The sequence below is a fragment of the Pagrus major genome, chromosome 14 (genome assembly GCF_040436345.1).
Source record: "Pagrus major chromosome 14, Pma_NU_1.0".
Classification (NCBI taxonomy): Eukaryota; Metazoa; Chordata; class Actinopteri; order Spariformes; family Sparidae; genus Pagrus; species Pagrus major.
The window spans coordinates 8053200-8063016 of NC_133228.1; positions in this window are offsets into that span (position 1 = coordinate 8053200).

Genomic DNA, 9817 nt, shown 5'->3' on the forward strand with positions numbered 1-9817 from the left:
AATATAATTATTGATAGATTCACATACAGATTCTAAACACAGATGAATCACGGGTGGACTACCATCAATGTTGTGTAAATTAAATGGGATTTTTTTTAATGTTTTGCTTTTACAAATGTATCTTTTCGAATGATATGTTGACTTCATGTTAATGTGTATTTCAGAAACAAGTTTTTGGAATGAATATGATATGGCGTGCCCCCCTACAGTAACTCTGAGGACCCTCTGAGGGTCGTGGACCCAGGATATAGATAGTTTTGGTTTTATTTGAATTGTGTCCATGTCCAGATTTCAACCTCCTCTGGATCTGGAATTTAGTTTGTGTTGCTCGCGCAGACATTTAAAAAATTGAACAGCCTAACCCTCAGCCAGACACACACATGCACGTGCACACACAACACAGAATCTACATGTAAAGGAGCCTATACTTATTTGCCTTCACCTTTACACCGTTAAGGTGCTACACCATCTCTCTTCTTTCCGAAAGAAATGTTATAAAAAGAGAAAATCAGAGGAAAGACCGATGACGATGATTATCAGAGCAGAACGCTGCATAATTCATCCTGCTCTGTGGGGAGAGAGACGGGAGCAGGATGAGTGATGGAGTGAGAGAAGGTAAAAAAGTAGGTGAGGGAGGAAAAGAAGGTGAAATCAGCAAAGAGCACAAAGAGGAAAAGGGAAGAAAAGAAAGAGGGATGAGGAGGAGGTGGTCAAATGTGACAGGAGGTGAGGCAGTGGAGGGTACTGGAGGACAGAGGAGGAAGACAAACAGAAGTTGAGGAGGTGGATGAGGATGGAGAGGAGGTAAAGATTAAGGGAGAAAGTGCACCAAACCACTAACCCGCTCTGAAAAACAGTCAGTGCAGATTTATTTTAACCGTGTCCACAGTATTTCTCTAAACATAATTAAATAGTTGTCAAATGTTAATCAAACCCAAACTATAGCAGTGTGAAACCTGCAAACATTTGTATGAATCATTTGGAACTTTGTAAGGGAGTGGTAACACCAGAATGTGACACCAAGGAACCTAAATAGAAAGGAGGGGTCATTGCGTTACTGAATCTTGCTTGGGGCCAGACTGTGGTGTCGACTTTGTGTAGGAAAGGCTCCGTTTGATCCCAATATTATCAGCCCTGTCAAACATTTGGGGTACAAAATCTCATGGTTAACCTATTCTCTGAAGTTTGTTCTTTAGAATTATTTCTTCATCAGAAGTCATATGACTCACATTTGTTGGGTTTTAGTGTGTTTCTTCATGCATTTCCTATTAACTTCAATTCACCAAAGATTCAGTGAGGTAATGACCCTTGTTTCTTTATTAGGTTCCTTAGCAACAACGTAGCCACAGCGTGTATTTTCTCTGGTAGAAAACATGCTGTGTAATTAGCTTAACGTCATTAACGGCTAGCCTTTTTTTTTTTCCCCAGAGCATCACAGAGGTTCTTTGGAAGTAGTTAGAAAGAGTCTGGGGCTGTACTTTTGTGCAGTACAAGTTGGTGCAGGAATAGCTGTGATTGGTATGACGGCTGTCTAAAGTGATGTATGAAGACAATAGAGACGAGGAAAAGTAGCGTAAAGATTGGACGAAGGTGGCAGACATAGCTGCCATTTTCATTTGTGTTATTTGCTTTTTTGCAAAAAGAACCCAGGCTGAATTTGAAGTTTTAAGGTGACTCCCAGTAGATGAGAAGGTGCCAGTTCAAGTAGTGATAGTGTGGAGTGTTTTAATCAGTCGAGAAAGATCTTCAGCGGCTGAATTACAAATTAAATAAACAAACTCGCTTTGGTTTCACGACTGAATAAAGTTAATAAACAAACTGACCTCAAAGGACAACACAATTTCATACTGTTTGAGTTTGTTTATATGTGGCGGACCCTGCCACCTTTCTAGCTTCAAACAGTGTTCTGGGGACCTTATTTTCCGCTGAGACCAGCTTGTTTATTCACTTATGGAAAATTCTGAGTTTGTATTATTACCGTAAATATTAAAATTCTGAGTTTGAATGTGTTCTCAAAAACTACATAGTGCCCCTTTAAAGATTCATGACTTGTTAATGCATATAAATTACAAACTGTGGTGACAATTTCAAGAATTGCACGTTCAATTTTGTATTTTATATATTAAAAGTAGCCTACTATTGATTTGAATAATGTTGTACCTACAACATCGAGTAAAGTTAGGGTTAGGGTTAGGGTTACTTTATTGAAGTACTTTACTATTATTAAAGTGATTTCCCCCGATGACATATTTAAGTAACCATTCATTGATTTGAAAATGTTGTGTTATCTTTGTAAAAAGTAATAAGAATCTGCTCAAATGTTACTACAATATTGCAGCTGCAGTTTTTCTAGCTGTTGTGTCCAATATATACAGTATGTATCAGGTCATTATTAACAAGCACACATCAGGATCTTGGTGAAAAACTTTGACATTTGTTCTAAAAAAACAAATGTTTTTTCCAAATTACAGGCCAGTGTGAAGTCACTGAAATGAGCACATTAGCTCTGCGGCCACTTGGGCAGATTTGCATACAAGGCTGGTCTGCTTGTCGTGTCATGTGTCACCTGAAGCCGTTTGTCAAACTTTGATGACTGTAATGACAGTTTCAGTAAAAGGCAGAGAGACGTCACAGAGAAGGAATGTGCTGTGACTAAATGGGAGGGGAGTAATGGTTTGACAGTGCTGATGTTTAGCAGTGATACATGGAGTTCACTCAAGTGAAACCTTGACGCCAATGTGCACACAGTGTTGGTGTGGAGGACAATGAATAATGAGTATGCGTGTAAAACTGTTTGACGTTCATCATCTTCACAGTTCTGTTTCTTTCAGGATTCAACCAAGTTAATGACAGTCACACGCCTCAACACACCTCTTCATTATTTACTGTCTCATTTTTGCACATACATTTAAATTGGGCCTGCAGGTTTACGGGCTAATCTCAAGTTAATGCTATAACCAAAACAAGGCCTGTGTGCAGAAATGCAGCGGTGTGTTATGAATTAGTCAAGGTTAATAGAGTCTTTTGAATTTTTAAAGAGTCAAGCGCCTTCAATCCGTTGGAAAACACCCCTTTAACTTCTCTTTGGATGAATGAGCTGCTGAGTGGAGTGGTCCATTTTCTCATGAGCTTCATTTGGTCTGTCTGTGGACTGAGCTTTACTGAACTGCATTAAAACACTAAGACCAAACAGATGTCGACACAAGATCACACTTTTTATTGCATACCTACTCAACTACTTCTTCTCTGGCTCCATTTTTAAGCAGACCTATTATGTGTAATGAAGTGTTATGGCCTGGTCACACCAGCATTTAAGAAAGGTGCAATTTAATGGTGAAATCAATAAACTGAAATGGAGTATCCATCATTAGTGGATTTACTGGTTGGGGCCGAAATGTGAATCCATTCAAGTCTTTCCCATGTAAACTGTTTTGACCCACAAATCAGTGCTGGTGTTGCCTCACTTCAGATATTTTAGCCTCATGCTCACACTCTCCCACTGTGCGAATGGTCTCCTTGAGTTTTGCCTTTCTCTTTCCAGGTCTTTGTGGTACAGAGGAGGTTGTGCACGGGGGTTAAATTGTATCTGAATTAACTTTTTCATTCACTGGCCTAGACAAAAGACAAAATAATCCACTGGCCAAGAATATTTTATACCAGCCAAAATGCATATTCAGTATGACTTGAGTACTTATGCTGTGGTAAAAGATGCACGGATGAATTTTGCTGTGCCTTTTTCAGGTATCACCATTCTTTTAGTCATCACAAATGGTTTGACAGCTGGCTCATGAAGAGACATTTGTCCCATTAACAGTTGAATATGTTGCCACTACATGACATACAGGAAAGAATACAAGAAACCCCACTTTGACATGCCAAAACATTCCCAACCACGAGTGAATGAATCATAACCTCGTCTTCAATGCCCGGGGTGAGCAAACCCAATCCCAGTACACCACTTGCCCTTATTGTGAGCCCTTCCCCTCCACTTTGCCCATTAACACCTGCAGAGAGAGAGAAAGTGATAGAGAGAGAGCAAGAAAGCGCTCATGTGGACGAGACGAGCGTGAGAATATGAACAGAAGTGTCCACAGGATATAAAAACTTTCTTTGATGATGAAGCCTAAAGTTATTCTATAACTATACTGTACTGGATCTATACTGCAGACTGGAGTCTCTGTTTACAGTCACAAACAAACTGAGGCTATTTCTCTCTGGCATTAACTTATTCCCTGGTGATCCGATCACAAGGGGGCAGCTCGTAGGTCCACACCTGGCCCCAGGCGTCTTGACACGCATCTCAAGTGACCACTTGTGATCGGATCTGGCTTTCTAGCTCTGTATCCAAGTAAACACGTACATCACTGGGACAAATAGACATGTTTTTTTTTACACTAAGACAGAAAGAACTTAATACATAACACATACAGCGTTTCATAAAGTTTGTAAGTGTCAGTACTACATGGCCCTACAAACGGAGGTTTTCTAGGGCACACTTCAAACTGAAGGTTATGAAACTCTCTGTTGTTCAGTTAAGTCGCTGCACTTGTATAGCTCCTCTAATATCAGTGGTCACTGTCAGGGAAGCAGCATGGGTTGCTAGTATTTGCATATAACCGCTCAAGTAAGTGTCCAGGTAAAGAGGCAGTGTTCTTTATATTTGACTGGGCTGATAGTGTGAAGTTGTAAATGAATTGTGAGCATCAATGTTTTTATATCTCCATCAGATAAATGGCAAATGGCATTGTGATAATACCAAGATTGCCAGAGAAACCACCACAGCATACTGGAAATGTCCGGTCACGTCTGTTTACATAAACGGCATCGGCACCAACTGATGAAGGGTTGTCCCACTTCGTAGGGGCCAATTTCAACCACTACCCCTTATAACTCTGTTCTGAGGGGCAAGGGGGCACTCGAAAATGAGGTGCTGGGGGAAAAATTGGGAATGTTATTGAGCCTGAACCTTCAACTGCTGCAAAGAAGCAGCTCCAGTTACATCAGAGTGTGGCCACACTGGGCTGTACGTATGAGTGTGAAGCAGGGCGTTGCTAAAGGAGCTAAGCAAACTTTCCCTGAGTAAATAAAGGTTAATTTAATTTAATATCGACATGCAAACACACGCTCACACACACACACACACACTGTACACAAGTGGTGAACAGGTGACAAAAGAAAGAAGTTGCCTGTAGAAACGTGATAATACTTTGTTCCCTGAAAACCACCATGAAGGCCAATATATACACAACTATGTGGACACACATGCGCCATGTTTCTTTTGTCTCTTTGATTACTTGATAAAATTTAATCCATGCGTGTGATATTAAAACACATATTGCAGAGTTCACTGTGTTGACTGGTGTCCTGCCAAAGGTGTTTCCCTGCCTTTCACCCAGTTGATATTGGGAGAGGCTCCAACAGGAATACGCAGGACTCGAGTGGATGAAAAACCAGGTGTCATTCAAATTGTGTTAGGGGAAGTAAGTCACTGAGCTCTCTGTAGTTTTTTTCAAAATATTCCTTTTACTCAGGAATTTGTCCAAGCAAGACGTTATAAAAATCCAAGTGAGAGGATGATTTGTTTCCACAGTTCATGAGAGGCAAAAGCTGAGCACTGTTAACAGTCTCCGACCTTAACGATTAATTACATATGTAAAAAAAAAAAAAAAAAAACAGTAAATATAATATCAATTAGGTCAAACAGAGTTGTAATTTATTTCCTTGGCTTCTGTTTCCTCACTGTTCAGCTCTTACGCTAGTTTGAATAAAGTGCACGGAAACAAATAAACAGCATTAGATCATCAGTCAAGGCTCTCATTTGTTTGACTGGGACGCTACAACATCTCTGGTTCTGCATGTCAGAGACAACAAAAAATGAATAGTAAAGTGAAAAAAGGTTTCTTTTCTGCTCCACCTCTCTATTTGTCCAGTCAGACAAGTTGGATTAAGAAAACAAGCTGCTGCCTGAGGAGAGAAAACTCTTTACTTCAGAGAATAGACGGGACTCTGTGGGGCTTTGTGCTGTGGCAGAATCTGTTGACTTTACAAATGACTGTGTGTGAGAGCGGCAGGTATGTATGTTTGTGTGTCTGTGTTTTCACGTGCATACATTATATGCGTCTGTGTGTTTCCAGCATGTCAACACCCACAGCAGAGTGAAATAATAGCGCTCTGTTCCATATAAGCTGGTTTGTATCCTGTCTGACGGACGCTGAAAGACAATTAAATGTGTTGATTAATAGCAGTTGTGTTTGGTGGGAAGCCAACAGCACACAGGGCTCGCTAAGGCATTTTTTTTTAGTGGATGTATCCTGCCTCACCTGAAAAAAGAGTGCCTCTCCAAAAGCATAAAGAATTACCATCATGTTCGTAAAATGTAATATCAGGTTTATTACATTTTGGAGAAGATCCTGGTTTTGGTTAAAATAACTAAGCTGCTGATGTAACTTTAGCTATGAATATACCTACGTTACGCACAAAACCACTCTAGTTATGTGACATCACTCAACTACGTAATTAACTTAAAATTACTCACCATTGACTTTAAGTTTAAAATGGGACACGGATAGCGGTCCCCTGGTTGATGGTTCTGTGCTTGTTTAACCTAACCATCCATCCCCGCCCTCCTCCATAAGCGGACTTTGTCACCCATTCTACTACTTCATCTGATTTCCTCCTTTGCTGCCATAGTAATTACTATGGCCACTAGAGGTCGCTGCCAAACAAGGAACGTAAACATAATCGTAATAAGTTGCTTCCACAGTCAACCTGTATGGTTGTTCTACTGATGAGGATGGGCTACAACATTTTGGAACATTGTACCTAATTACTATTTTGGATACAACATACAATCAGTGATGGAATGTACTTTATATCAGATACTTTCACTTAAGTGGTATTGTATGGGTGACCTTCACATTAACCAAGGTAAAAATGTAACATGTTATCTTTACTTCTACTCAAATATGACTTGATGGGTACTTTTAAAACACTGCATACAATAAAGTACATGTAATGCAAACCCAGTTAGCTGTACAGACTGGCTTAAAGTAGGTTCCTCCAGCAGATGTCCAGCTGTGTTAACCAGGTTTTTCAAAATCCCTTATCCCCTTAACAGAAACCAGGTTTCTCATCCACATTACGTCAATGCATAAAGCCAACCATAACCCGGTCGCTTAAGTACATGTAGACACTGCTAATTAAAACTGGGACATAGGGATTTGGGCTAAGGTCTCTTGTATGATACACAAGTAGGTGTTTACTCTATGTTCCACCTTTGCTAGTGCAGTCTGAAGGGATTCAAATCCATATGACAGATCTGTTATGATTCAGGAATCAGGCCACTTCAATGAGGCCAGGAGGCCATGATTAAAAATTAACCACAACACCTTTTTGTCCTCATTGAAAAAATATCTGTAATTTTCACCTTTAAGTTTAATTTGTTGTGTGGCTCATGAGCTGACCACAAAAACCAAGATGAAAAATTGGGAGCCTAAATTAGGTTCAAGATACTCCAACATTCAAAACAGCAATATTATTGAAATCAGTACATCCACTTGCATGTGGAGAACAAAATCTGTTTTGACAGTGTTGGCCTTAAAAAAAAGATCATCACTTATTAACTGTGTTGCACGATCCATCTTTGTTTATCTCTGGAGTACAAACTAATACACAAACAAAGAATTGGTTTCCTTGCAATATAATAACAAAAAACGTCATACAATACAATAATAATAATGATTATTATTATTATTATTATTATTATTAGTAGTAGTAGTAGTAGTAGTAGTAGTAGTATTATCCATTATACCCTCTCACTGCTTATGGTGTCTCTAGAGGTCTTGAAATTTTTGTGGGAAAATAAAAAAGTAGAAACGGGGTGTCATCCAAGAAGCTTTATTTTTTCAATAAATATTCAGTGAGCTCTGATATCACTAAGGTGGTGTGAGAGTCAGTGACGAGATAATAAACTCAGATGATCTGGTGTTCAAGTGGTTGGAAATCACACCCAGAATGAACCCAACTGGGTTTCAGTATGTGTTTGTTATGAACAGTTTGTTTTTGTTTTTTTTTACAGACGATCTTTTGTGCTCTGCCAAACCAGATTTTAGTATTTGTGTAGGTGTTTTCCTTCATGGCCTTTGGAAAATGTCAAACTTACGCAACTGCTTACCAAGATATGGTCAATGTTCGTTTCTGTCAGCATCTGCAGCCAATTAAAGCCGTTATAACAGACAATTTCCGATGGATAGATATCCATCTGTAGGAGTGTTTTGGAATTTGAACAAGTGGTGGGCAGACCAGAACTACGGGAAGAAGACATGGAAGAAGTCTCAGAGAAGTTGTTTTAAGAGCATTTTGGAGCATTTTTATCTTTGTGTCTGTCTGTAGTTAATTTCAGATACGACTGGGCTCATCAGCCTAATACTTTTTGTTCACATATATGACTGTAGGTCCAAAGTCCTCTGGTGATTAATAACTTAAAAAAATACGTTTTTTTATTGGCAGCCGTGTTTTATGCCACCATTGACTAGTGAATCCTCACTCCAAACTGGTTGGTAGGGGCTTCATGTGATCAACAACTGCTTCAGATTGCCCCCGGACACACCTGGAGGTAGCGATGAGCAGATCGGCTTTTAAAAACCTGCACACACGGACATTTCACTCCACCTCTAACGGTCCCTGTTGGCTATCTTGCCTTCTAAATGCTTTGTACATTTTAAATGTTTCTATGTACACAGTGATGTAGCTGCAGCTGAGGTAAACATGTTACCCTGTGATCCTATCCTCTCACTGAAGTTACATAATGCAGAAACAAGTGATAGCGGGGCAGAGTTCCTGAGACAGAGACACCATTCACCAACTATCAAAATGATTTTGAAGCCAATATTTTAAGGTAAGAAAGTTACATAATGTTGCTGTGACCAGGGTATTACCATAACTGCATTACAACTTTCTGTGCGGTGTCCACCACAGAGTGCATATGTGTCATATATGTCTCCATCCAAACATTAAATGCCAATGCAGAAATAGAACCAAGCCACAAAGTCATCATCCCTCCACACACCTTAACACAATATGAGCAGGAGATAGGTTACCCTACTCTGCACCTCTCACTCTCTTTTTTTACGTACCTCCAACCATCTTCTCCCCTTACTGCATTCTCCAGTGTGTATGTGTGTTGGTGTTTGTGACAGTCATCCATCGCCTGGAGCTGAATAGGACAGAAGGAGCATGGGAGGAGGGGATGTACACTGGAAAAAAGAAAGAAGGGAGGAAGAAGCACTGGGATGAACTTGGAAAAAGAAAACATACACAGAGGGGAGAAACAGGGAAAACAGGTGAGACAATGACAGAGTGAGAAGGACAATGACTTTTACGCCTGTCTGAATCAGATTTCTACAAGTTTGATGGGTTATTGCTGAGCTTTGTGCCCCACATACAGTACATGCACATGAAGCAAGTGTTTAATAGAAAACTCAGGTGATCGTAGACTGAAAAGAAGCCTTGGGAATGCATTTTGAAAAGTGTAATAAGACCCCTCGATGGACTAATAATATTAACAAAAAAGGGATTTTCAAAATTTAAAAAACAATCTATTTACAAAAGAATAAATAAAAACACAAACGTACAATATTACGGGGCTGTTAAGTTGAAGTTTTCCCAGCGAAAACTTTGTGACTTTTCCCTCTGGGCCTCTCGATTCCTCGGCTCAGTTGTTGGCTCGGTCTCATATTTACACTCTTCCAACACACACACACACACACACACACTCACACATACACACCGCCTTTATCTCTCTATCTCACTCTGTCTT